The 27,615-nt window shown below is 47.1% G+C and overlaps 1 protein-coding gene across 5 annotated transcripts in view; it reads right to left on the reverse strand.

Annotated features, from left to right (window-relative positions):
• The window catches only part of Akap1 (A-kinase anchoring protein 1), a 33,141-nt gene extending 22,547 nt beyond the window's left edge, over nt 1-10,594 (reverse strand). For 2 of the 5 annotated variants that reach the window (XR_015630133.1, XM_087569308.1), the window contains exon 1: nt 10,439-10,562. The gene's annotated coding sequence lies outside the window, so the exon portion shown is untranslated. 5 annotated transcript variants of the gene reach the window in all.
• Nucleotides 10,595-27,615: the final 17,021 nt, after the last annotated feature.

The following is a 27,615-nucleotide window of genomic DNA, read 5'->3' on the forward strand; positions in this document are numbered from 1 at the left end:
AATGGTCAATAAAGCTAGCTGATCAGCCAATGACTGAGCAGGATGAATAGGGCTGGACTCTTTCTCCCAGCTGAGAGAGGGAAGGAGGGAAGGATGAAGGGAGGAAAGGAAGGAGGGAGGGATGGAAGGAGAAAGAGAAGGGAGGGAAAAGGAGGAGGAAGAGGAGGGGGAAGATGAGGAAGAGGAGGGGAAGAGGAGGAAGAGGAAGGGGAAGTGAAGGGGGAAGAAGAGGAAGGGGAGGGGGAATAACAGGAAGGGGAGGGGAAAGAGGAGGAAGAGGGGGAAGAGGAGGGGGAAGATGAGGAAGAGGAAGGGGAGGAAGGGGAAGAGGAGGAAGAGGAGGGGGAAGAGGAGAAAGAAGAGGAAGAGGAGGGGAGAAAGAAGAGGAAGAGGAGGGGAGAAAGAAGAGGAAGAGGAGGGGCTGGGGATTTAGCTCAGTGGTAGAGCGCTTACCAAGGAAGCGCAAGGCCCTGGGTTCGGTCCCCAGCTCCGAAAAAAAGAACCAAAAAAAAAAAAAAAAAAAAAGAAGAGGAAGAGGAGGGGGAGAAAGAAGAGGAAGAGGAAGGGGAGAAAGAAGAGGAAGAGGAAGGGGAAGAGTCCAGGAGGAATCATGAGAAAAGACATGGAGCCCAGATCAGTACTAACATGCAAATATCTCAGGATTTTGGCTGGGAGGTAGCCCGCTCAGTTTAGAAGATTAAGTAATACTGCTGTTCAGTGGTTGTGCCCTTAAAACCTGTTAAATAAAATAATCCAGTCTCAATTATTTGGGAGCTTGCTGGGTTAAGAAGAAAACTGCATCAGGTATCACATCCAAGGAACACATCAGACAGAAAATTCCCAGGAGGAGGCAGAGCAACAGAAAGGGACACATCCCCAGAGCCCAGTGGAGCTCTTAGGAGGAGCTGGCATGCTTAACCACCAAGGCACAAGGCCTGCCACAATGTCAGAGGCAGGGAGAAGCAGGGAGCTAGTGAAGACACAGAAAAGTCCAGAAAGCAAGTAAGGACACACATGAAGGCACATATGTGTAATCCCCAGAACGTGGGGTGGAGGTAGGGGTCTGAGGTATGAGGATGGTGAACACCAGACAAGAATGGGTTACACAGTGCAGAAAAAAAATAAAGACAAAAAAATATAAAACCTGAGAGCTTTGTAGCCACAGATAATATTTATGAATAGCAACCTTCATTCATATTATGCTACTTCTATATTGAGAAACTGAGGAAGAAGGTGTAGGAATGAACAGAACTTTCACTCTCCTTCATAGTAGAAAACCAGATAGTGTTCTCTGAAGAAGAAAAGGAAAAAAAGAAAAAGAAAAAGAAAAGAAAAGCAAGCAAGCAAGCAGACTAGAAACAGTTAAAAGTTGACAGGATAGCTAGAGAACTCAAGCAGTTTCGAGCATGTACTGCTCTAACACAGGACCTGAGTTTAGGTCCCAGCCCCCACACTAGGTGACTCACAACTAACTGTGAGTCCAGCTCTAAGAAATACAATTCCTCTGGCCTCTTTAGGTACTTTCATACATGGCAGGCAAGCACGCACAAGCAAACACACACACACACACACACACACACACACACACACACACACACACACACACACACACACACTTAAAAATAATAATTAAGGAGGCTGGAGAAACGGCTTCCTGTGTATACTCTTCCAGAGGTCCTGAGTTCAATCCCCAGTACCCACATGGTGGCTCGCAACCATCTGTAATGGGATCTGATGCCCTCTTCTGGCATGAAGGTGTACGTGCAGATAGAGCACTCATATGTAATAAAATAAAATTTTAAAAAATAATAAGAGAGAGGAAAGGGGGAGCTGGAGAGATGGAGTTAAGAGCACTGGCTGCTCTTCTAGAAGACTGAGGTTCAATTCCCAGCACCCAGATGGCAGTTCACAACTGTCTACGGCTCCTGTTCCAGGGGATCAGGTACCTACATGCAAACATGCAAGCAAAACACTAATCTATATAAAATAAAAATAAATAAAATAGTACAAATATATTTCTTTTAAAAAGAGAGACAGGAAAAGGAAGGAAAGAGGAAATGCTGTAGGTAGCTTCCAGGATGTTCTCACAGGGCAAAAGACTAGGGACCAAACACAGGTCTGTCAGGTGCATTCTGGGTAAGCCCTGTGCCACTGAGTCATACAGCTCTAGCAGAGGACTGTCTTTTCAAGCCTTGAACATAATCAAACCCAGTGTGGCCTGCCAAGGCACTGGGTTCAACCCCCAGAACAACAGATAAACAAATCTCTCTTTCCATAGGCAGTGCTGTGACACTGCAACTTGGGGTTTGGGGCAGGTTTTCACTACGTAGCTCAAACTGACTTTAAATCTTTAAAGCATAACCGTCCTGCCTCAGCCTCCCAATACTGGGATTACATGCACATGCCACCATGCCCAGCCAAGGCTTCCTGCAATGGATACTCTATTACCACAGTACATCTTTCTTGCTAACCAAGATAAACACGCAGTAGTGCCAACTCCTACAATCGTGTATTGCTCTTTTCTCACTACTGATGGCACCTTTGCTTCAGATACCCCTAAAACTAACATAGCAGTGGAAACCAAGAGAACATGCTAACTGACAGAGCTTTGGGGAACCATGGCAGCAGTCTCCCCAGCCCTAAGGTAGCAGGACCCATCAGGACCCATCATTTAATAAAAGGTTTCAATACCTACCTCGAGCTAGTTCCATGGGGGGTGGGGACAAGTTTCAGGTAATAAGACAATGCAGTAAAGAACTTAATGTAATATGCCTGCAAGCTCTGAACTGGTTGACAGCACAGAGCCCTCAGGCACCCCTGGCACATTCCCCAAGTGTGTAAGAGTGATGGGATGGTTAACAAACGCTTGCTCACCTTTTGTGGGCCCTGTAGCTGAGATGAAAAGGGCTACGGAGAATATATGGGATGGGAAGCTCTATGTAAAATGTGAGAGAACATCTCCTGGATGAAGGGCTGTCAGCACCTCAGAGCTCAAACAGTGAGAGCCATGCCAGGATGATGGTGGTACAGAGAAGGAGAGAAGAGTCCCAGGCAGAGAAAACGACCCAAATCCTCGGGCAGGAACAAGCTCAGCCAGCTCAAGGGACAGCAAGGAGAGGCCAAGATGGGGTCAGGGGAACGGCTGGCTCCACATCCCCCACAGAGGTTAAACTTGAGGAAATCACAGGACTCACAGAAACATACCAGAACATACTTCCAGGGGAACCCCTGTCCTCAAGTGTCAAGGGGCTCTGTTCTTAACTCATAAACTGCCTCCAGAAGCTACTCCAGAATCATGACACCACTGGCTAGGAACATAACAGGTATGTTTTGTGGGTAAACAGGCTAATTTTTTTTTTTACCCAGAACCTCAAAAAACATGCTTGCCAGGAAGCCCTGAAACCACACTGCACATCAGCTTAGAGAGCCAATGCTGGACCAGCATCCTTACTCCTAGCCCTCAAAGTGGGTCTAGCCCACTAAGGGGTCCAGCCCCTAGTGGGGATTGCACCCATGTACATACAGTACACACACACCCTCACATAAGCCCTCACTACTCCCCCGAATCAGATCTTGCAACAACAAGCCTTGCTCCACAGCCAACATAAACCATAGGCCACAGGGCCTTATATGGCTTGAAGCTTTCTTAATCAGAAACAGATAGATGGGCTGGAGTTGGCAGCTGACTTAGAGGGAAGGAGGAAGGGGGAGAGTAGAGAGAAAAGTATGAGGAACAGGCAAACTTGTCAAACTCCTTTTTCATCCCTCTTCCGCCTCACTGGCTTCCTCCCAGCAAAAGATTCCTAGTGGGGGTAGGAGGTGTGGGATGCAGATATAACTCAGAGGTAGAGTCTAGCATGCACAAGTTCTGAGGGGTTACACACAGACGCACACACACACAGACGCACACACGCACAGACACACAGACACAGACAGACAGACAGACAGACAGACAGACACACACACACACACACACACACCCTACCTGTGTACCTACCTACCAGAGCCACTTTGCCCCCTCCTGTGTTTGTATTTTGATGAATGCCAGAAGGCACCAGTTATTGGACTGCCAGTCAACACAATTTCATACCTTTTGTGCTACTCTGTGGCCAGTCCTTAGGTTTGGGCAACTTCACCAAAAAGGCGGGGGGGGGGGGGGGTGATGGGGAATGGAGGAGAATGTTTTTCCGGAAAATTAGCTAATGGGGTAACAATGGGGTACCAAGGAGTCTTCGCTTCCTAGGATATAGTACCTGGTCCATCTCCCTAGCATTCTGCTGGTCTCAGTCACATGCCTGCCTGGCCCTGGCCCAAACCCAGAATAGAAAAGGCAACCTCGGAGACTTCTTGAGCAGAAGCAGCTACAGCAGTTTCTAAGGTAGCATTGGTTGCTTCCTTCCCCTGGTTAGTTAGCAGTGGCCCCCGAAAGGACCTGTCCTGGACACTTGCAGTCACATGCACTTGACTCTCCTGAAGGATGCCACCTGCTAAAAATAATCACAAGCTTGGTGGAGTGGGTGACACCAAAGCCAAAGGACAAAGCTGGGAGGTTATCCTCAAGAGCTGGTCTCTCTCCATGGCGGCTGGACAAGCTGGAGTCACTGCCTGGTCTCTGCTAAAGTGACAAGGAAGAGATGGACAGCAGACCAGAGCTAAGAGCCGCCTCCAAATGGAGTGTGCGCTCATCCTCAGGAAGGCACAGCCAGACCAAGGCTAGAGAAGAGAAGGGCCTGGGGGCTGCCTGGACAGATCTTTTGTAGTCTCCTCCTCTCTTGGCTAACAGCCTGTTGAGGGCCAGAGAATGGTCTCATGACCTCCATGTGAGGTCTGACAGGCAATGTTATTATTAGCCAAGGAATGAGTGACTTCAAGGTTGTCTTGCACCCTGCTCAGTTTCCCAGCCCTGAGGCTTTCTCATTCAGTAATTACTTGTGTGTTTCAAAGGTGCATTTCCCTGATCATGACAGTTCAATTCCCAGCAACCACATGGTGGCTCACAACCATCTGTAATGGGATCAGATGCCCTCTTCTGGTGTGTCTGTCTAGTGTACTGATATACATTAAATAAATATTTAAAAAAATTCTTGAAAACATCAATTTCGCATTGTAGATGAGGGAAGGGGGTGATAAAGGAGCAGTAAGTAGCTGTCTCGGGAAAAGGCCAGTATGTGGGGAAGGAAAGGATACATCATCCCAGATCCAAAGGCAGCCCAACCCGTCCAGTGTTCTGGGAGTCACCTTATTTATCTTATTTGGGGTCTCAGTTTCAACTAGAGACAAAAGCATAAAACCAGTGTTGTTTAAAAAACAAAACAGCCAGGGGGTGGAGAGATGGTTCAGAGGTTAGGAGCACTGACTGCTCTTCCAGAGGTCCTGAGTTCAATTCCCAGCAACCACATGGTGGCTCACAACCATCTGTAATGGGATCCAATGCCCTCTTCTGGTGTGTGTGAAGACCGCTTCAGTGTACTAAAATAAACAAACAAACCCCCAAAACAAACAAAACCCCAGCTAGGTAGATACAGTGGCATGTACCTGTAGTCTTAGGTACTGGGGAAGCTGAGGGAGGATCCTTGAGCCCAGGAGCCTGGAACCTGCCATGACAACACAGTAAGACCCCATTTCAATCAATAAATTAATGTAGAGTATAATAGGTGCTCATCAAATGTAGGCTGCAGCACCAAGTTCAAGGCTACTTCTGCAAGGGCCAAACAAAGCAGACCCAGGACCAGATTGTTGTATTAACAGCTTTTTCCCAAATTAAAACATTCCATCCTGCAGGGGAGCTATTTAAACAAGAAGGTAAACTACTAAAATTAGCTAAGAACATCCTGAAACCGAACAGATTCACTAGGCTCCTCCTGCCAGAGTAAACTATAAAAGCTGAGAGTCCTTTTCAGAGGGGGGAGGGGGTAAGCTGAGCTACAAAGAAGGGAGCTGCAAAGACACAAAGACCAGAACAGCTGCCTAGAAGCAGAAGCCATGCTGCCTGGAAGAGGTTTAGACCAGAGAGTCACTTGGAAAGGACACTCTCCAACCTGCTGAGCTGCCTGTAGGATGTGCAGTGTGCTCCAAGTTCCCAGCTCTGTGAGCTGTCACCCATGCTTGGGTGGTATACACATGGGTCTGTCATGTGATCCCTATCGGGGGTGAGTAGACTGTGTGTTGCATCTCACCAGGAAAAGTTCTGTCACACAACATGGATGAAAAGGATCATCTATAAATAATGTCCACTCTCCACAGGCTACACCAACATTACGGGATCTACACCGTGACACCCTTGTCCCACTGCCTTCTGTAAAGGACACCTCCTAACATTAAGACAGGCTGCTGGGAAATGGGACACAGTAGCTCATGTCTGTAACCCCAGCACTTGCAAGGTTCTGACAGAATGACCTGAGGTCACCTGGCGGTATATCGTACATGCCTAAGATACACAAGCAGACCCTGCCTCAAAAAAAAAAAAATTACTGACACAGAATGAAAAGTCACACTGGTTTAACAGAGAGGTATCATACTGAGGTCCTTTGGAAGCTATCGGGTCTGGTGATATGACATAGGCAGACCAAAAACAATGAACACAGACCCCAGGTAAGTTCTCAAACCAAGGTGGCTCAACCGAGAGGCTCAGCTCTGGCTGCTCCACTTCATACTCGGGTCCCCCAGACCTCTCAGTAAGTTCATTCCTCAGCCTATTTCCTAGAAACCCATCCCTCTCATCCCCCTCCTCGCTGTAGACCAGAACTTGCTTCTTTCTTAGCATGCCATGGAAAGAGAACCTCTAGTGACCAAAGGGTAGTTCTGTTTGTGAACTACAAATGAATAAAACCCAAACACACAGTGCTTTTCAGACATTCACAGGTTGAGGCCATTAAGGTTTTAGAGTAGGACAAAGAATATTCTAGACTCACACAATCCAAACTCCTTATGGTAATGAAATGTTGACTCCCCAGGGTGGCAGGCAACCATATTCCTCCAGCAGCCCCACCAGGTAGCTTGCCCTGAGTCCCAGAGCAGAGTCAGAATTCTTTACAGGTATAAGCCCAAGCCTTGACCTGCTCTCCAATCAGAACACTTTGAACACCTTCAGTTCACCAACTCTCCTTTACCAATTGAAAAAAAAAAAAAAAAACAAAAAAAAACAAAAAAAAACAGACCCTGGATGGCCAATCAGCTGGCAGGAGGTTGGAGAGACACAGCAAGCCCTGACCTCTTTAGAGTTAAGGCCAGCAGTAACAGGCCTCCTCTGTCCTGAGCACTGCAGGCTTCTCCTTCCTCTAGAACTAACCCCCTTGCTTTGCTTTGCTTCTCTGGGCCTCAATGACAAAGCTAAGTAACACAAGCCACAGGGAACAGAATGCTTATTAACATGAACTGTAGGAGCATCCGAACAGCAAGGGCTTGGACAGAATGATGTTGCTGAACCCAAAAAAAACCTCAAATTGTCCCGGCATGGCAGCAACACTCCTCCATACCCTCCCCAATGTCATGCACCATCTGGAAGAGGACAACAAAGTCAATGACAAGAAGGTTAGCAAGGATGGTGTGTGCTCGAAATCCCAGCACTTGGAAGGGTGGACAGGAGGGCTGCAAGTTTAGGCTGGCCTCATTTACATAGCCTGACTCCTGTCTCAAAAGGGGGGAGGGGCACTCTGGACCTAAAGGTCAACTGTCCAGAACTTACCATGCATAAGCCTATGTCCAATCCCAAGTGCTTGAGAGAGACTGACTACACCAGGAAGGAGAAACAGAATTTGCCCTATGAAGCCAGATTTAGGACTTAACACACCCCACTGTAGAGATTAGTAACTCTCAAACATTATGATATCCATGGCACATGGAGCCCACAGAACCCAGGCATCTCCCCATAATAAAGTTCCTAGGATTACTATTCAAAGAAAAACGCCAGATACAAACTTCCTACAGACAGGAAAGAAAACTGAGCCGCAGAGAGGTCCAGGCATGTCAAACTCACAAGGAACATTAGGAAGGAGTAGCCAGGGAAAACAGGGCAGCTCCCCGGGCACATGAGCTCCGATGCCTTAAAATGCCGGTGCGATCAAGACATGCTGACCCAGGAGGCTAGGTGGCAAAGTGCGGGTAAACCAATTTGTCTTCCTTTTCCTTCTAACCAAGTTACTAGGTCAGAGGCTAGGGGAGGGAGTGCTTTTATATTTAATCAAATGACCGAGAGACATTTGACAGGGATTCCTTGGGAGTGAGGGACGCCATACTTAAGTGCCTACCCTATACCAGGGATAGTCCCAATCTCCATCCATGTTTAGGATGAGAAAAGGAAAACCGGAAGCTAAAACTACCTTATTCCGCAAACTAGCTATGGCCAGCTCCACAAATAATCTGGGTACCTGGTAAGGTAGCAAAGACAGATTGCTTTAAAGTACTGAGGCTCTGCAAACCTGACACACTGCCTTCAGCATCTGAGCAGGCGTCGTACAACTGATACCTGTGTATCTTTGCTGTCACCCTGCAGTGGTCAAGTGAGAATGAGACTCCTACAATTATCTGGGAGATGGGAGAACCCCGGGTAGACAAACTCACTAGATTTCCATCAGGTCTCACCCACCGGCCCCCTCTACAGAACAAAGCCTTCTGATTTAGCAAACTGACCGGAAGCTTTAGTGATTTGCACACACGCCCATAGGGTAGGAGAATGTCCTCTAACCCAAGGCCATTCACAAGACGACACCCAGGAATTACCCAGAACCTACAAAACAGGTTAGAAGTAAAAGAAAGCTCAACAGCAAAAAGCTGTCAAAAACCTAACCCTTGGGCTCTGCAAGACTCCTAAATAATCTGAAGGTGAGCCATTTAAATGCCAATCAGAGAAGACTCTGACTCGAGAGCGACTCCTTCATCGAGTTTATAGATGCTTTGTGGCTTTAAGAGAGAAACGGGTAGGAACCCCTAAGGATCTAAGCCTCGATTTTCTAAAGCGTTTAAAACAAAACCAAAAACCCCAAGGTTACTAATTGGGGAAGGATTTCGCACTTAGAGAAGCGCGTCTGATTATTGGTTTCCGGAAGCAATAGCAAATCGACAGAGAAGGTTACACTAGGTGCGGCAACCCCGATTTCACTGCAGGCGTTACATTTAAACCCCAAGCAGCCTCAACTTCAGTAGTGGAAAGAAAGATAGGCAGTTTAACCTCACTAATTGCCCTACACATACACCCTACCTTACCGGTTTGAGGAGCCTCCACTCGCACCTGGAGCGAAGTCCACCGGGTTTGTGTTAAGCACAGCCCAAGGGTAGAAAGGTACTAGTCGCTCGAGGCATTTCTCAGAGAAGAAAGGTCCGGGTTAACACAGGGTTTCTCGGAAGTCTCTTCTGCACAGCCCAATACTATTAGCACCTTCCCACCCGCAGAGAGGAAACAGGAAAAGATAGGACAAGGGAGTAGTTGACACCAGAATGTAGGCTCCTTGACGCGTACGGAGGCTTCTCTACACGCAGGTTTTTACCTACAATCGTGGCAAAGTCGTCCCCCCCCCCATGACCCCTTGCAAAGTCCCTCCAGATCACTGTCCTGGGGCGGGAAGAAAGGTGGAAGGCGACACGTGACCCTGGACCTCCCCACCCCCGCCAGAGGTCAGCGGACACCTCTAGCTAGAGGTCTTCCACCTTTTGGGACGCGCTTATGGGGCCACAAACTCTAATCCCCTTTCGGACACCCAAGCCCTCGACCTCCGGTCCTAATTGGTCTTATGGTCCCTTCACCGCCAAAAGGTTTGGGACCTGTCTCGCATCCCGTTCTCCCCGCTGCAACAGTCCTCCAATAATTCGCGGCACTGAATCCAGGAATTGTGCCACTGCCGGGCAAACCCAGAGCGAGTGAACTGGGCCCAGCAGTTAGGAAGTTAGGAAGTACAGGGGTTCCCAAGGACCTCCTCTCCCGCCTTGGGCACCGGGTCCTGGGCAGAGACAGCCCCGCTGCCTCCTCTCCATGCTCAAACTGGGTACACACGACCTTTGAAAAGTAAACGCTAGCGAGGCTGGACGACCTTGGGTGGGACGCGCTCGGGCTCGCTACCCAGAAGGGTGAGCCGGCACCGGGAAAGTTGAGGCTCACCGAAGCGCCCGGGGAATTGCGCCCTCATCTCCATCCCAGAGGCCAGTGACATGAGGGGGATGGGAGGGGAAAGCAGCGGCTCAAAGCAGCGCCCCAGGCTCAGCGCACGCGATCTGTCAGTAGCAGCCCGCGGGCAAATCGCCGGACAGGGAAGGAGCAGGGGGGGCGCGCGGGTCACCAAGGCTCATACCGGACCGCTTGACAGCAGGCGCCGTGCACAGGACTCTCCGTCGCCGGAGTACCTGACGCACGCGTCGCCCTCTGCACCTGCACCCCAGGCTCCCCATCACCCCAACTCGTTCTCCCTCCGGGCCCGGCAGGAGGATGCCCGCGCCAGCCGTCACTTACCTGCTCCGGGGCGACCGTCTAGGCGCACAGTCCTCCCGCCACCGCCCCCGGGCCCCCCACCTAGCCCAGCGGCCCTGCCCCGCAGCGCTGCAAGGCGCTTCGGCCGCTCCCCCACGTGCTAGCCCAGGCCGGGCGAACACAGAGACATTAAATACTGAGGACGCGCAACGACGTGCCCGCGGCGCGACGCAAGGCCCCGCCCCTCGCCCTCGGCCCCCTGGCGTGCCCCCCTCGCCCGCTCGCTCTCCTGCGCGTGCGCGCCACCAGCCGCTCCCTCCCCCGACTTGCGCGCGCCTCTCTCCCATCTGCGCCAAGAGGGGCGCGGTCTGGAGCGCTCCGCTGATATCCCGGCGCCGCTCGGGCCCGCCTTGCTGGCGCTCTCGCGAGAGTAACTATAGTCACGGCAGGCGTGGGAGATGATCCTACGTCCCACAAGGGCTGGGGTGGGTTACCCGTGTCTGAGCGCTAGGCACAATGAACTTGGCTCGCTTGAGAGCTCTTCTTCTCCGGGACGGAGAGGTATCAGGCAGGTTCCTGCCTTGGGATGGTGCGTCCCATGGAAAAGGCAGGAGCGGCTGGTGAGAGACGAGGTTACATTGTTCCTCTTACCTAGGAATTGAGCTGTCCCGTAACTTTGCTAGTATAACGTAGCATTTCGAGTATATTAGGTGGCCATTAATTGATCAGTAATATGGATAATGTGTAGCCCTCGAGGGCAAGTTGCTTTCTCATTTTTGCAGCTTTAGTGATGTCGATAGGACTTTTCTCTAAATGATTTGAGTTTTTGCAAAGTTTGCCTTCGAAGAAGTGGTCACCATGAGTCACTGCCTCCTCCCAACAACATGAGAAAATAAAACTATCATCAGACAATTGGATAGGAAGGAGGTTCCACTTGCTAACCAGCCCTGCTCTGATCCTTAAAACCTAGGCACTTTAGTTTCTTGTTTATTTTGATATTCTGAGATTGTGTCTCATGTAACCTACACCGGCCTCAAACTCTCAAACTGTCAAGTTCGAAGCTGACCTTGAACTCCTGATCCTCCTGCCTTCACCTCCCCGGAGTGTTAGCATTACATAGCACTTTCAACGCATATTTTTGTACAAAATATAGAAAAGATGCCATACCACGAACGAACCATTACTTGGGAAAATCTTCACTGGTGATTAAATGTGAATTTATGTTTTAAAAGGAGACTGTATGCTTACTGAGTGGTAAATATAATTTCATGTATCTACTGTTTCACTCATTTATTTCCTGAGGCAGCACTTGGGAAGCTGAGGGAAGAAGATTACCACAATTTCAAGTCACCCCAGGCTACCCAAGTTGAGATCCTATCTCAAAGTAAACCCCCCAAATTGTTTTTAAAGATTATTTTTATGCGTATGAGTGTTGACTACACACAGACATTCATTCACCACTCGAGTGCCTGGTGCTTGGGAAAGCCAGAAGAGGATGTTGGATCCTGTGGAACTAGAGTTACAGAGCAGTTTAAAGCCTCCATGTGGAGGCTGGGAACCGAATTCTGGTCCTCTGGAACATTTGATGGTGCCCTTGCCATGAAGCCTTCTCTCCACCACCACCCAGCCGGTCAAACTTAAGTCCAATAATACCTGTTCTGTAAATAATAGTGGATTAGTGACTGACCGTGGCAGAAGGGAACAAACAAGAAACCTCATTGTCATTGGAGATGAGATACTGGCCTGAACTAATGGCCCATCATTGCTCAGTGACTCTGGGGTGTAAGAGGTAGAGGGAGGGGGTTGGGGATTTAGCTCAGTGGTAGAGCACTTGCCTAGCCCTGGGTTTGGTCCCCAGCTCCGAAAAAAAGAAAAGAAAAAAAAAAAGAGGTAGAGGGAGGCTCACTCCTGTTGTGTTGGTTAAGGAATGGGGAGCGCTGGTGAACGAGCAGCATTTGGTTTATTTGGGGCCCATTAACTTTGTTTTGGTTGTTTTGTTTTGGTTTGTTTTGGTTTTCAAATAGCAACTGAGTTGGATATGCAAGTCTGGAGATCAAAGGAGAATGGGTAGGGAATACACATATGTAAAAATTGTGTAAAGGGGGAATACACACCACACTTCCACACATATCTGAGGCTCTTTTAATTTTGCTTTGCTCCATGTAGGTTTTTTACTGGTAACTCAGACTGGCCTCTGAGTTGTGATTCTTTTATGTTGGTCTTCTTAGCTCTATGATTACAGCTCTGTGTAGCCGGGCCTGGCTCAAAGGGGGGATATTTTTTTTTCTTTTTTTTGGAGCTGGGGACCGAACCCAGGGCCTTGCGCTTTCTAGGCAAGCGCTCTACCACTGAGCTAAATCCCCAACCCCATAGGGGGGATATTTTTAAGAAGAGGAAAAAAAGCAGAGAGTGGAACGGGGGATAAAAATAGGAGAGATAGCTTCAAGCAGTAAGGCTATACAGGCGTGAAGACCTGAGTTCAGATCCTCATCACCCAAGTTAAAAACTAGGTGTGTGGGTGGGATGAGATGGCTCAGAGGGTAAAGGCAAAGCAGGAAGACCTGAGTTCAATTTCCAGGACCCACTTGGAAGAAAATAACCAAATCCTAAAAGTTTCCTCTTCCTCTTCCTCCCCTTCCTCCTTTTCCTTCTTTCTTCTCCTCTTCTTCCTTTTCTTTCTCTTCTTCCTTCTCCTCTTTCTCCTCCCCTTTTTTCTTCCCCCTGACATTTCTACCTCTGGAGTGCTGGTGTCACAGAAGTGCATGACAACCCTGGTTTATGTGGCCTTGGCTGGGGAATCAAACCCAGAGCCCCTGGCAGGTAGACCAGCACTCTACTGACTAAGCTACATCTCTTTTTTTTTTTTTTTGGTTCTTTTTTCCGGAGCTGGGGACCGAACCCAGGGCCTTGCGCTTCCTAGGCAAGCGCTCTGCCACTGAGCTAAATCCCCAGCCCCTAGAATTTCTTTTTCTTTTCTTTTTTTTTTTTTTTTTTTTTTTTTTTTTGGTTCTTTTTTTCCGGAGCTGGGGATCGAACCCAGGCCCTTGCGCTTCCTAGGCAAGCGCTCTACCACTGAGCTAAATCCCCAGTCCCTAAGCTACATCTCTTGCTCCTTGTGAAGTTCTGTCTTCTCTTAGCAGTCCCTCCAGTCTCAAGGACATGTCTCTGAGAAATGTCCTCCCATTTCTGTTGGAAGAGTCCACAAAGGTATTCCAAGGGATGGTAAATATAAACCGTCTCCTTTATGTGTATACAAAAAGGAGCCCCTCCCACTCTCCGAGCTACATCAAATTCCCTCACAAAGAAAATGCACTTGGTTATGCCTCAGGCCCGTGTGTCTGCAACCAATACTCCTAGAAAAGGCAATGAGAAGAGCTGGGGAACAACTAACTGCACATGAGTAACTAGAACTCCCCAACACTTAATCCCTAGCATGAAGCAAAGCTCTTTGTCCTAATCCTCCAAGCTCAAACGCTCTTGTTATAATGTCTTCCTGTCTCACATCCCTTAGTCATACACACACACAGCAACAAAATCAAGATTTCAACCCAAACTTTCTGACTCAGAACCCATTGACTAAGTGGCTGGCTTTACTGCAAATAGAGACCTAGGGCCTCCAGGGGCAATTTTACACACAGAAATGCATCTGTTATAGGGGAAATTGTGTCCTCTAAAAAAGATACACTTAAACAATTTTATCTCCAAGGGTGTCCTGATTTTCAGGCTGTTGTGGGTGCTGAGTGCAGGTCTTGACTCTACTCCAATAGGACTAGGGTTTTTATAAGACAGTGGTTCTCAACCTTCCTAATGCTACAACCTGTTAATAGCATTCCTCATGTTGTGATGACCAGCCCTACACACACACACACACACACCATAAATACCTAATGTAAATACCTGATATGCAAGAGATCTGATATGTGATATCCCCAGGGATTGTTACCCACAGGTTGAGAACTACTGTTTCAGAAAGAAATCCTAATTCAGTCCCCCTTGGTGTGGCTAATAGCCTTATAAGTAGAGTCACAAAGTCAGACAGAGAGACTATCCTGTGAGGATGGAGAGCCAAAGAAGGGCTGGGCCAGCTTGGTGGTAGAGTGTTTGCCTAGCACATACAAGGCCCTCAAGTCTGATCTCCAGCCTTAGGAAGAAAAAAATGGTGGGACAGAGGAATGCCAAAGACTGCCAGGAAACCATCAGAAGCTCAGAACAGACCAGGCACCATTTCATTACTCTATAGCTGTCCACAGTCACACAATGATTTTAGACTTCAGAAGTGTGAGACAGTTACATTTCTGTTGTTTTGAACAAGTCAGTTGTCATACTGAACTCAGCTGCTGTAGCCTTCATAAACTAATGCAGTGCCCTTTTCTCCTAAGCCCCTGGAGACCAATTCATCAGAGGAAACCTGATGCCACTAAGTGGTGAACAAGAACTGTTACCTGCCTCAGCTTTGGCCTACAGGGCAGGGCCCTTTTGCATATGGCTTTGATGAAGGGGCCTTCGATAGTCCTAGGTCAGACCAGTTATAACCACTAACTACTTGGGCACCTCTCCCAGTTTCAGTTCCTCTTCTGTTCTGTTTGTAGCTGGTCTGGGTAAGATGGGTCACTTCCCAGAGCCCCACTGCTCCACTCTTCCCAGCTTCTTCCACTGGGTATTTCTGCTTGGAACTGGAGCATGAGAAAATCTATACCACTCTTAGCAGGAGGGAGTCTACCTAAAACTAACATAAGCCTTCCACGATAACAAAGCTCACACCGGTCGAAAAGCAAACATGTTCTGAGAGCCTGTTAGCTACTTCATTGGATTCCTGAGAGATATTCTGAGAGAGGACAGTTAGGACCCTCCCAGAAGCTACCTAAACTTGCTGGATGCCAGTGTGCAGCTGCTTAGATGTGTCCATCTAAGTATATCCGGGTAGTTTGCATAGCTATTCCATATACCACTGCAGCACAGCAATCCAGAATTAACTCAGGGAAACCCGAGCTTCCCTGTGGGTGAGATGGCCAACGTGTCCTGTTCCCAGGAGGAGTGAGGCATACTATATTGTAGCTGGCACCTTGCAACCTAATTTCCATCGTCGTCAGCCTCCACATTTTGCCCTGCCATCTCTCCAGGTCTATTTTCTGGCTCTCCTCATTCTAAAGCATGGCAGATATCTGGGACTGGGCTTTGCTCAGCTGATAGAATGCCTGCCTGTTACACACAAAGCCCTAGATTTGATCCCCAGCGTTGCACAAACTGGGTGTGATAGCACAGGACTATGGTCAGCATTGGTGGAGACCAGAGGATAAGAAGTTCAAGGATGGGCTGGAGAGATGGCTCAGCGGTTAAGAGCACCCGACTGCTCTTCCAGAGGTCATGAGTTCAATTCCCAGCAACCACATGGTGGCTCACAACCATCTGTAAAGAGATTTGATGCCCCCTTCTGGTGTATCTGAAGACAGCTACAGTGTACTTATATATATAATAAATAAAATAAAAAAAAAAAAAAAAAAAAAGAAGTTCAAGGATAACCAGGTAATAGTGACGCATGCCATTCATTAATCTCAGCACTGGCAAGCAGAGCCTTCTGTGAATGAGAAGCCAACCTGATTGACAGGAAGTTCCATGGCAGTCAGGGCTACTCAGTGAAACCTTGTCTCAAAAAACAAACAAACAAACAGGGGTTGGGGATTTAGCTCAGTGGTAGAGCAAGCACGAGGCCCTGGGTTCGGTCCCCAGCTCCGAAAAAAAGAAAAACAAACAAACAAACAAAACAAAACAAACAACAACACACACACACACACACACACACACACACACACACACACACACACACACAAAAACAACCCAGAAATTCAAAGTCATTCTTGAATTTGGCAACATGGGTAGTTTGAAGTCAGCTAGGGCAACATATTAAAACTGTAAAAGAAAGAAGGAAGAGGGGTTGGGGATTTAGCTCAGTGGTAGAGCGCTTGCCTAGCAAGCACAAGGCCCTGGGTTCGGTCCCCAGCTCCGAAAAAAAGAGAAAAAAAAAAGAAGGAAGAAAGGAAGGCAGGCGAAATGTATTGGAGTAAATATACACAAACTGTCACATTAGAAAGTGCCTCCTCATGGAACTGGTTGTAGATCTGCCTAGAGAAGACACACATGCACGCTCAAACCCACCCACACACATGCACACACACACGCCCACACACACTGTGACCAACCAGGTTCTCATAGTGTCTGTACATTTGGAAACATTATAAGTGGGAGATATTATTTGGGAGAGATGATCTGGCTGTGTAGACCTGGGTGAATTAAATCCAAGCTCGAGCTCATGAATAAAGACCCTTGTGTGATTGCATCGGATCCACTCCTGACTGGCCTTTCCAGGTCGAAAACGCTTCCTTGTACTACCATATCTACGAGGAGGTCAGAGGACAATTTTATGGAATTTGTTTCCTACTTCCACCTTTAGGTGGGTTCTAAGGATCAAAACCAGGTCGTCAGGCCTGTTCAATGAGTGCCTTTACCAACTAGGCTATCTTGATGGGCCTCTAGACTATTGATCAATAGATTGATCGATTGATCGATCTATCCACTTATTATTTTTTTTTTTTTGGTTCTTTTTTTTTCAGAACTGGGGACCGAACCCAGGGCCTTGCGCTTCCTAGGTAAGCGCTCTACCACTGAGCTAAATCCCCAGCCCCCATCCATTTATTTTACATGGGTTCTCTCACTGGAACTGGAGCTTCTTTTTCAGCTAGCTGACTGGTCCCAAGCCCCTAGGACTGACCTTTCTCTGCGACTTAGTGCTGGCTTTACAGATGTGTGCCTCCATGCCATGCAGGGAATTCTGCACTCAGGTCCTCATGTTTATGGAGCAAGCGCTTTACCCACTGAGCCATCATTCTAGCCACATTCATATAACGTCTTTAAAAACCTATAACACATTGTGTATGAATGTAGAGGAAGAAAACCCAAAACAAGTATGGGTTTGTAAACACATTACAGCTGATGGGTGCCTTGAGTTCCAATATAATGGAGAAAAGCAGGCGACATGCATACAATTGACCCTTCATCTTTCCCAAGGGTTCACATTCACAGTTCTAATCCACTGAGGATAGACAATTCTCAGAAAGTGCACATTTGGAATCCCAGCACTTGGGCAACTGAAGCAGAGAAAAGGACCGTAAAACTCAAAGCCAGGCTGGGCTACACATCAAGATTAACTCAGGCCTGGGATAGTGATACACATCTTTGATCCCAGCACTCTGAAGGAAAAGCATACAGGTCTCTATGAATTTAAGGCTAGCCTGATCTACATAGGGAGTCCTAGACCAACCAGGGGTACATAATGAGACCCTCTCTCTCTCTCTCTCTCTCTCTCTCTCTCTCTCTCTCACACACACACACACACACACACACACACACACACACACACACAAATTATCTATTCTGAACCTCTACAAACTTTTTTCTTGTTATTTAAGGCTAGCCTGTTCGGTCCCCAGCTCCGAAAAAAAGAACCAAAAAAAAAAAAAAAAAAAAAAAAAGGCTAGCCTGATCTACATAGGGAGTCCTAGAACAGCCAGAGGTACATAGTGAGACCCTGTCACCAAAAAAAAAAAAAAAAAATCTATTCTGAACCTGTATGGACTGTTTTCTTGTTATTCACTATATCCCCAACCAATGTACTGAAACAACTAACTATAAGGCATTTATGCTATGTTAGATATTATGAGACATCTCGACATGGTTTAAGGTACATGTGCGGTCTCTTGCCTTCTCAGTAAGGTCACGTGACTGATAAAGTGGAAGCATGTCTTGCATCTGACCTGGGATAATGGGCTAGATCTGTAGTAATGGCCACCGGTGCTTGAAGCTTCAGGGATCCTGTCAGGGAGCAGGCGCTCTGTAGATCTCTTCACTCTTTGGGGAAGCAATTTAGTAATCATTAACTAGAGTCATAAAAAAAAAATTCTTATCCTTTGACCCAATAAACCGGCTTCCCACAAAACTGCCCAAGGGAACTGATTCAAAAGAAAATCCCAATCCGTTCATGTTGAACATCTTGTTGCTGTCTTTCTTTACAGCAACTGGAAAATAAAGTCAACAGCTCAAAGGCCCACCAATAGGGGGCTGATCAGCTCAATTACGGTGCGCGTAGATACTCTTGCAGGAATAGCAGGTAACTGCTGGCACTATATGGCTGCATGAAAAGTTTTAAAAATATCAAAGTGCTTAGTGTCAAATTTTAGAGGTCTCTACATGTAGTCAAGAGCCACAGAAATAATATGTTAGTATTTGGACAATTGATTTGGAATGACTAGTTTTCCTTTTTAAATGTTTCTTAGAGTTATTTTTAAACCAAAGTCAGAAAAAAAAAAAATCAGGCAAGGGCATATTGAAAACATGGTTTAGTTGGGCTGGGGAGACAGCTCAAAGTGGTTGCTTAGCCTGTGCAAGGCACTGATGTGATTCCCCAGCACAGAGGAGTGGGGAGAAAAAAAAAAATGGCTTATTAAAAAGAAAAAACGGGGTTGGGGATTTAGCTCAGTGGTAGAGCGCTTACCTAGGAAGCGCAAGGCCCTGGGTTCGGTCCCCAGCTCCGAAAAAAAGAACCAAAAAAACAAAAAAGAAAAAACGGGGTTGGGGATTTAGCTCAGTGGTAGAGTGCTTGCCTAGCAAGCGCAAGGCCCTGGGTTCGGTCCCCAGCTCCGAAAAAAAAAAAAAAAAAAGAAAAGAAAAAAAAAAAAAAGAAAAAAAGAAGGAATGGCTCACACCTTTAATCCCAGTACTCAGGAGGCAGAGATAGCTGGATCTCTGTGAGTTCCAGGCTAGCCTGGTCTACAAAGTGAGTTCCAGGACAGCCAGGGCTACACAGAGAGTCCTTGTCTTGAAAACACAAAAACAAAAACAGAAAACCAGAACAGACTCAGTTGGTAGGTGTTCGCCTAGAGTGCAGGAAGTCCAGAGTCAGTCCCCAGCACCCCATACACTGGGCGTGGTGACACACACCTGTGATACAAGCACTTGAGAGCTAGAGGCAAGGGGGCAAGAATTTCAAGGTCATTCTTAACTACTTAGGAAATTTTAGTTCAACCACAGGTACCTGGGGAAATGGAGGAGGGTAAGGAAGGAGAGTAGACGAAAGAGAGGGTTGGGGCTGGCTGCTTGAATTTCTCACCACAGACGCGGAGGGTTACAGGGTGAGACAAACCTGCACTGAGTTCCACACATAAGTCGGGTGCACCGCGGGGTGAGATCTACTGAGGGGAACACTCAGCTTTAATCCCTTCAGATAATCTCCAGGGTAAATACTCCTCGACCAGAAACTGCCCAGCAAGGAAAACATACACAATCATAACTCCGCCCCCAATAGAACCTGTGCCTGCTTCTAGGGATTTTTTCATTTCCTGTTTGTTCTGCTGTGGCTGACTGGTAGGTTTCTGTAATGTATAGTGCAGAACCAGATGGGACAGCTTTCTAGACGCACGTGTGGTTCTGTACCGTGTAAGGAAACAACAACCTGGCGTAAGAGCCGCTGGCCTGGGCTCACCGGGAGAAGCCCAAGCAGAGGAAACCTCATTGCCTTCTTAGGTCTTAGTAGCTGGTACTGATGAGATTACGAATCCGTCACCCGCTGTGAGCAGCTGTGGCCCTCCCTTTCCTGAGGGATAGGAGCGCTAAGATACAGATTCTTTTACTTTCTTAGGAAATGAGGGAATTAGGGTAACACGGAAGTTACCTTCTAAAAATTTTTATTTAACTTATACATAAAGTCTGTCTATATTGGATTAGGGGTTTAGCTCAGTAAAGTACTTGCCTGGTATATGCGAGACTCTGAGATAGATCTTCAGCGCTGAAAAAAATAAAGTATGTATCTGTGGATGTCTTGTGATGTTGGCAGCCACTAAAGACTCGAGAACATTTTGGCTGGGGATATAGCTCAGTGGTAGAGAGTGCTTGTCCAGTATGCACATGGCCCTAGGTTGAAACCCCAGAGTTCAAAAATAAATAGAAGGAAGGAGAAAACGGAGGAGGAGAAGGGAAAGGTAGGAAGAAAAGAATGGAAAGAGATCGGAAAGAGATGGAGGAAAAGGAGGAAAGAGGAAGGCTGAGAGTAGAAACGGTGTGTGTGTGTGTGTGTGTGTGTGTGTGTGTGTGTAGGTTACCTGCCTGAAAGGGTAGTTGGAGGAGGGAGGTGTAGAGGCTGAAAGATCAGAAGTTCAAGGCTAGCCTCAACTTACATTGGATCCTGTCTCAAAAAAAAAAAAAGCCAAGCAAGAAATAGTAGAAGTTAAGTAGCTCTTTGTCCCCCACACCTTAGTCTCTCAGAATATTTTGAAGTTGATGGTAGATACTTTCAGCAAAGTCTAGGAAGAGCTAATCAGTTCCGGGGGGCTGAGATAGAGTCTCATGTAGGTCAAACTAGCCTCAAATTTACAACGTAGTCAGTTTTCAGGAAGCCTCGGAAGGCTGACAGCAGTGCTCAGCATAAAGAACTTAGTTTAGGCCAGGCAGTCTTTAATCCCAGTACTCAGGAGGGAGAAGCAGGCAGAGCTCTGACTTTGAGATCTGCAAGATCTACATGAGTTCCAGGATAGTCAGGGATACACAGAGAAGCCTTGTCAAAAAGAAAGGAGAAAAGAGAAGAAAAGAGGAATAGAAAAGAAAAGAAGGTTGGGAATTTAGCTCAGAGGTAGAGTGCTTGCCTAGCAAGCCCAAGGCCCTGGGTTCAGTCCCCAGCTCCAGAAAAAAAAAAGTTAAAAAAAAAAAAAGAAAGAAAAGAGAAAAGAGGGAGGAAGAAAGGGAGGGAGGAGGAGGGAAGGAAGGAAGGAAAGAAGGAAGGAAGGAAGGAAGGAAGGAAGGAAGGAAGGAAAGAAGGAAGGAAGGAAGGAAGGAAGGAAGGAAGGAAGGAAAGCTCTCAACAAACTCTTAGGAATAATGAGAAAGTTTCACATGGTTACAAAATGACGTGAGACTCTGAGAAGTGAAGACCCTAGCTTCCACAACTCAAGGTAGAAATTGTCCTCAACTGTGCCAGCAGCCACCCCTGCAGACACCATGTGAAGATTTTCCACCCACAGAGTATAGACTTTAGGCTTGCTCTGCTCAGAGGTCCTACAGCAAATGGACCCACAAAGACAGTTGCCTCTTTGTCAGAGCAATGATTCTCACCCTGTAGGTTACCACCCATTTTGGGGGAGGTCAGAGGACCCTTTCCCAAGGGTCACCTAAGGCCATCAGAAAACACAGATATTTACATTAGGATCCACGAGAGTAGCAAAATTACAGTTATGAGGTAGCAACAAGCTTAGCATTATGGTTGAGGTGACCATGATATGAAGAACTGTATTAGAGAGTCTCAGCATTAGGAAGGGTGGAGAACTGCCTCCCACCTTCCCGAATGCTAGACTCTGCAATGCCCTTGTCCCCTCGTCCCCTCCTCCCCTTTTTCTCCTATCCGTGAAACCTCCTGATCTTCTCGAAAGTCTGTAGCCTTAGCCCTGCCACATTGTTTAGGAGAGATTCTGTTTTCCAAAAAGATCTTTAAGGGTATTTAGGCCAAGCGGGACTTGATGGCAATTCACGCCTGTCATCCCAGCACTTGGTAGGCTGAGGCAGGAAGATGCTAATAGGCCAGCCTGGGATACATAGTTACACCCTGGCTCAGAATCAGGGCTGAGACTGTAACCCAGATGGTGGGGTGATCACCCAGCATGCCTGAGGCAGCCCTGCATAAAACTGAGCATGACCCTGCACACCTATAATCCTAGCACATAGGAGGCAGAGGAAGAAGGTTCCAAAGTTCAAATTATCCGTGGCTATATAAAATGTTTGAGGCCAGCCTAGGATCTATGACAGCCTGTCTCAAAAAAAAAAAAAAAAGAAACAAGAGATGACTCAGTGGTTAAGAGCACCCCTCTCTTCCAGAGGATTTGGGTTTGATTCCCAGCACCCACATGGCAGCTTACAACCATCTGTAACTGCAGTTCCACAAGATCCGATGTCTTCTTTGGGCCTTCTCAGGCGCCAGGAACACACATGATACACAGACATTTATGTAAGCAAAACAACCATATATATCAAAACAAACCCGGAAGTGTGTGTAACCTGCTGTTCTAGCAACACCACATAAAACTAGCTTGCTCCGGCCTCATCTTTGATGTTCTGTTAGCTGACTCCCACCTCACTCTAGGATGAAGGTCCCGTTGGGCATTCCCCCAGCTCTTCTGAGACCAAAGGCTTGCCTTACATCCCTCCCCATCAGCCTTCACCTTCATCTGCCCAGGTCTAGCCTCTTAACTCCATCCAGCAGCCCTTCATGGCTCTGCCACATTCCCAAGCTTGCCCTGAAAGCTCCTTTTCCATGAGAACGAACACATGACAAACTTGAGCAACCCTTCCCCAAGCTGTGCCCACCGCCTACGATGTTTACACAGCTGGCTCTTGTTCTCCAGAACGAACAGGTCACCTGCTTCTTGTAGTCTACCTCTCCTCACGTGGTCATTTCCTTTCTTTTTTCTTTGTCTCTCTGTCTCTCTGTCTCTCTCCCTTTCTCTCCTTACCTCTCACCTCTCTCTCTTTCACCACCTATCTTTCCTTTTTTTTTTTTTTTTGGTTCTTTTTTTCGGAGCTGGGGACCGAACCCAGGGCCTTGCGCTTCCTAGGTAAGCGCTCTACCACTGAGCTAAATCCCCAGCCCCCCTATCTTTCCTTTTAAGTAATTTTTTAAAAACTTTGTTGGTTGGGGCTAGAGAGCTATCTCAGCGGTTAAGAGCACTGGCTGCTCTTCCAGAGGTCCTGAGTTCAATTCCCAGCACCCACATGGTGGCTCACGACCATCTGTAATGAGATCTGATGCCCTCTTCTGGTGTGTCTGAAGTCAGTAACAGTGTACCCACATACATGAAATAAATAAATCAGTCTTTAAAAAAATAATTTGTCGGGGCTGGGGATTTAGCTCAGTGGCAGAGCGCTTACCTAGGAAGCACAAGGCCCTGGGTTCGGTCCCCAGCTCCGAAAAAAAGAACCAAAAAAAAAAAAATAATTTGTCTATTATTTTGTTTGCATGGACATTTTTGCTTATGTGCGTGCAGTGCCCAGACGGGCCAGAGAGTACCCGCATCCCTTAGGACTGGAGTTATAGATGGTTGTGAGTTGTCACATGGGTCCTGGACAGCAAACCTGCATACTCTGAAAGAGTAACCACTGCTCTTAACCACCGAGGTATCATTTCAGCCTCCAAGACTTTTTTCTAATGTGTGTTTTACTTGCATGTATGTATGTATGTCTGTGTACCACATGAGTGCAGGTGCCCTCAGAGGCCAAAAAGGGTCATCAGAGACCCTGGAACTGGAGTTAAAAGTGGATATATATGCCAGGTGGGTACTGGGAATTGAACCTGGGTCTACTTACAAGAACAGCATGTGTCTCTAACCACTGAGCAATCTCTCTAGCCACCAACCCTGACCCCCCTCCCACACACACACACCTCTGTTCTTATATACACTACGATGGTTAATCTTTCAAGCCCAGTACAGCTAAATTTGACATTCATTTTTCTCATATTTTACTTTCTCAATGAACTTCCCTTCAGTTTAATATTAAGGTCAGCAGTTGATTTTTCTTTCCCAAAGTAAGGGGGAAAAAAGACTCACCCAAAAACAGTGTTAGTGTTATTGTATGTATTTATCTTGTTGGGGCTGAGAAGGGAGTGAGAACATTGTGTATGCAAGACAAATGCTTTGTCTGAGTTAGACTCCTTAGCCCTGATATTCCTTACACACACACACACACACACACACACACACACACAGAGAGACACCAGTTTTTATTTATTCTTTGTTATTTTCATACACGTATTCAGTGTATCTTGATCACATATACCCACTCTTTCCCCTCCTGCTCCCTCCAGACTCCCTTCAACACATCTCCTTCCCACCTCTTTTATGACCCCCTAAATCCAATTAGTGCGGCTTCCAGGTCCATGGCTATGGGGTCATCTACCCCAGCATTGGCCACCTACCAACTGCCAAAGAAAATGACTACTACTGCTGGGACTGAGCAGTGGTGACACACGCCTTTAGTCCCAGCTCTGGGAAGGCAGAGGCAGGTGGATCTTTTCAAGGACAGCCTGGATTACATATTCAGTTCCAGAACAACCAGGGCTACACAAAGAAACCCTGTCTTGGAACACCAAAACTAAATAATGAAAGAAAAATGCCTACCTCTCTTCAGTAGCCATAGATTGCTAATAGCTTGAGGTCTGGTCTTTTGCTGTGTCTTGTAATGCTATGCGTGGGCCCCAAGACCTGATTGCCCCAAAGACAAGAGAGTCTACACGTAGACCCAAGTGGTGCTATGTTACCTTGCCCCCAAGTTATTTCTGATTGGTAAATAAAGACACTGATAGCCAATAGCTGGGCAGAAGACACATAGGCGAGGTTTAGGATTCCCTGGCTTGCGGTTGGAGTAGAACCTAGAGGAGAAGAAGGCAGAAGAGGAAGGTGAAACCTTCATGTGTTAGGTAAGTTCATGAAAATGTGGTCCTGAGGGCTGACCAATTGGAGTTGAGAGCAGCCCAGATGAAACATAGTAAGTAATAACTCGGGGTTATTGGTAGAAAAGTAGAGTCTGATAGCATAGAGGGCAGACATCTGCCCAGCTCTGTGCCGTTTCCAAATGATAAAGTTGTGTGTCTTTTATCCGGGAACTGAATGATCAAAGGCAGGGTAGGAACCTCAGATCGGGATTAAAAATTTCTACAGCAAACACCTCCTCCGCTAGGGCTGGGGTCTCCAGAACCCCTCCCCCATCCATGCCGGAATGTTGACTGGCTTGATCTCGTAAAGGTCTAGTGCAGGTAATCACAGCTGCTGTTAGTTCACGAGTGTAAGGGCTGTGTCATGTCCAGGGGACAGCACCTCTCAGGGCTTCTCCTCATCTTCCATGCTTTCTACTGCCTTCTCTGTGATGATCCCTAACCCAACCTTGGTGAAGGTTGATATAAATGCTCCATTTAGCCTGAGCATAGCCTCAGCACTCACACTTACTGCCCCCAGCACTTTGACTAGTTATGAATCTCTGCGTTAACCATAAGCTTTTCTTTCTTTCTTTTCTTTTTTTCGGAGCTGGGGACCGAACCCAGGGCCTCGTGCTTGCTAGGCAAGTGCTCTACCACTGAGCTAAATCCCCAACCCCAACCATAAGCTTTTCCGACCAAGGCTGAACAGCATTAAGCTACGGACTTAAACATAAATACATTTAGAAGGCAATTTGACACCGTGTCCGCTCAATAAAACCACAGTAATAGGTCCCCACCTGTGGTTTATGTTTTCCTGAGCCAGGGGGGGTTTGACCAGGTTTACAGTACCAAGCATGAATTCCTTCCTGTGGAGCAGGCCCAGTCAGAGAGTGGCTGGTTCCCCCCCTTGCCTTCATGACACTACTGCGGCAGTGAGCACATCTTGTCTGCAGGTTAGTAGTGTAGAATTTCTTTTTCTTTTTTTTTTTTTTGTTCTTTTTTTCCGGAGCTGGGGATCGAACCCAGGCCCTTGCGCTTCCTAGGCAAGCGCTCTACCACTGAGCTAAATCCCCAACCCCTAGAATTTCTAGTACGACAGAAAACCATTAGTGATTTTCTACTCCAGTGACCTACATGGCGGCACCTTCCAGCACTATGACAGCTAGCCAGCGAGAAGCAGGTCTCTTGGACCATTCCACTTCGATTTCTTTGTCCTGCAACCCAAAGTACATGTTATCGTTAGCAATAAAGTCTTACCATATGGTTATGGCAATCAACCAAACACAATGGCAGTCGGGAGTGCCACCCTACATGGGTGTAGACAATGCCTCTTCCAGAAGACGTGAGCTCTTCCCTGGAAATTTCACTGTCAGATATATGATACGCCCCTGTGTATTGCTGGACATAATGTGGGGACCAAATTCCTCTTGTTGTTGTTGTTGTTTCGTAGTTTTTGTTCTGTTTGTTTTTTAAGACAGGGTTTCTCTGTGTAGCCCTAGTTCTCCTGGAACTCACTCTGTAGATCAGGTGGCTTCAAACTCCAACATCTGCCGGCCTCTGCCTTCTGCCCCAAGGCTTGAGATTAAAGGCATGCAACACCACTGCCCATCTTTGTTTTGTTTTGTTTGGTTTGGTTTTATAAACAGGATCCCATACGGTAGAGCTGGCCAACTACCAGGCTGGCCTCAAACTCAAGATTCACCTGTCTCTGCTTCCCAAGTGCTGGGATTAAAGGTATGGACCACCATTCCTGACATCAAATTCCCTTCTTAAAAAAAAAAATCTCATTTTCTAATGAGCTTACAGAGTCGTGTACCTAAGGCCTTTTCATACTCACTGCTTCGCTGCACTGCCCCCATCCCCCTCAATCGTGCGAGCCTGCATGCGTGCATGCGTGCATGCGTGCGTGCATGTGTAAGTCAAAAGACAACTTTCTCTCTTTTTATGCTGTGGGTTCTGGATATTGAACTCAAGCCATCAGGCTTGGTGGGAAACACTTTTAGCTACTCCCCCATTACAAAGGAAAGTGTCTGCACTCCCAATTATGAACCAAGTCCCACAGTCACACACAGATGAAATACTGCTCACTCTCCTACCCGCTCCGACATCCTCAGGGGGTTCACGTACTTGTCTTGGCAGAACTACAAACGGCTAGTTATTGCAGCGTACTTCTACGACAAATGGTTGCAAGTCTGCGATCTTTGGCCTCAGAAATGTTGGTTTGTATGGGAGAGAGGAATATAAGCAAATGGTACATGCACTTGTCATACTCTAGGTCTTCCTCGGCCATTCTTTTTTCTTTTTTTTTCCAGAGCTGGGGACCGAACCCAGGGCCTTGTGCTTGCTAGGCAAGCGCTCTACCACTGAGCTAAATCCCCAACCTTTTTTCTTTTTTTAAGATTTATTTATTATATATAAGTACACTCTGGCTGTCATCAGACACACCAGGAGAGGGCACTAGATCCCATTACAGATGGCTGTGAGCCACCATGTGGTTGCTGGGAATTGAACTCAGGACCTTTGGAAGAGCAGTCAGTGCTCTTAACCACTGAGCCATCTCTCCAGTCCTTCCTGGGTTGTTCTTTATCTTATTTTTTTGAGACAGCTTCTCTTTCTTTTCTTTCTTTCTTTTTTTTTTTTTTTTTTTTTTTCGGAACTGGGGACCGAACCCAGGGCCTTAAGCGCTCTACCACTGAGCTAAATCCCCAACCCCAGA

This window comes from Rattus norvegicus, chromosome 10 (assembly GCF_021556685.1).
Source record: "Rattus norvegicus strain SHRSP/BbbUtx chromosome 10, alternate assembly SHRSP_T2T, whole genome shotgun sequence".
In the NCBI taxonomy this organism is placed as follows: Eukaryota; Metazoa; Chordata; class Mammalia; order Rodentia; family Muridae; genus Rattus; species Rattus norvegicus.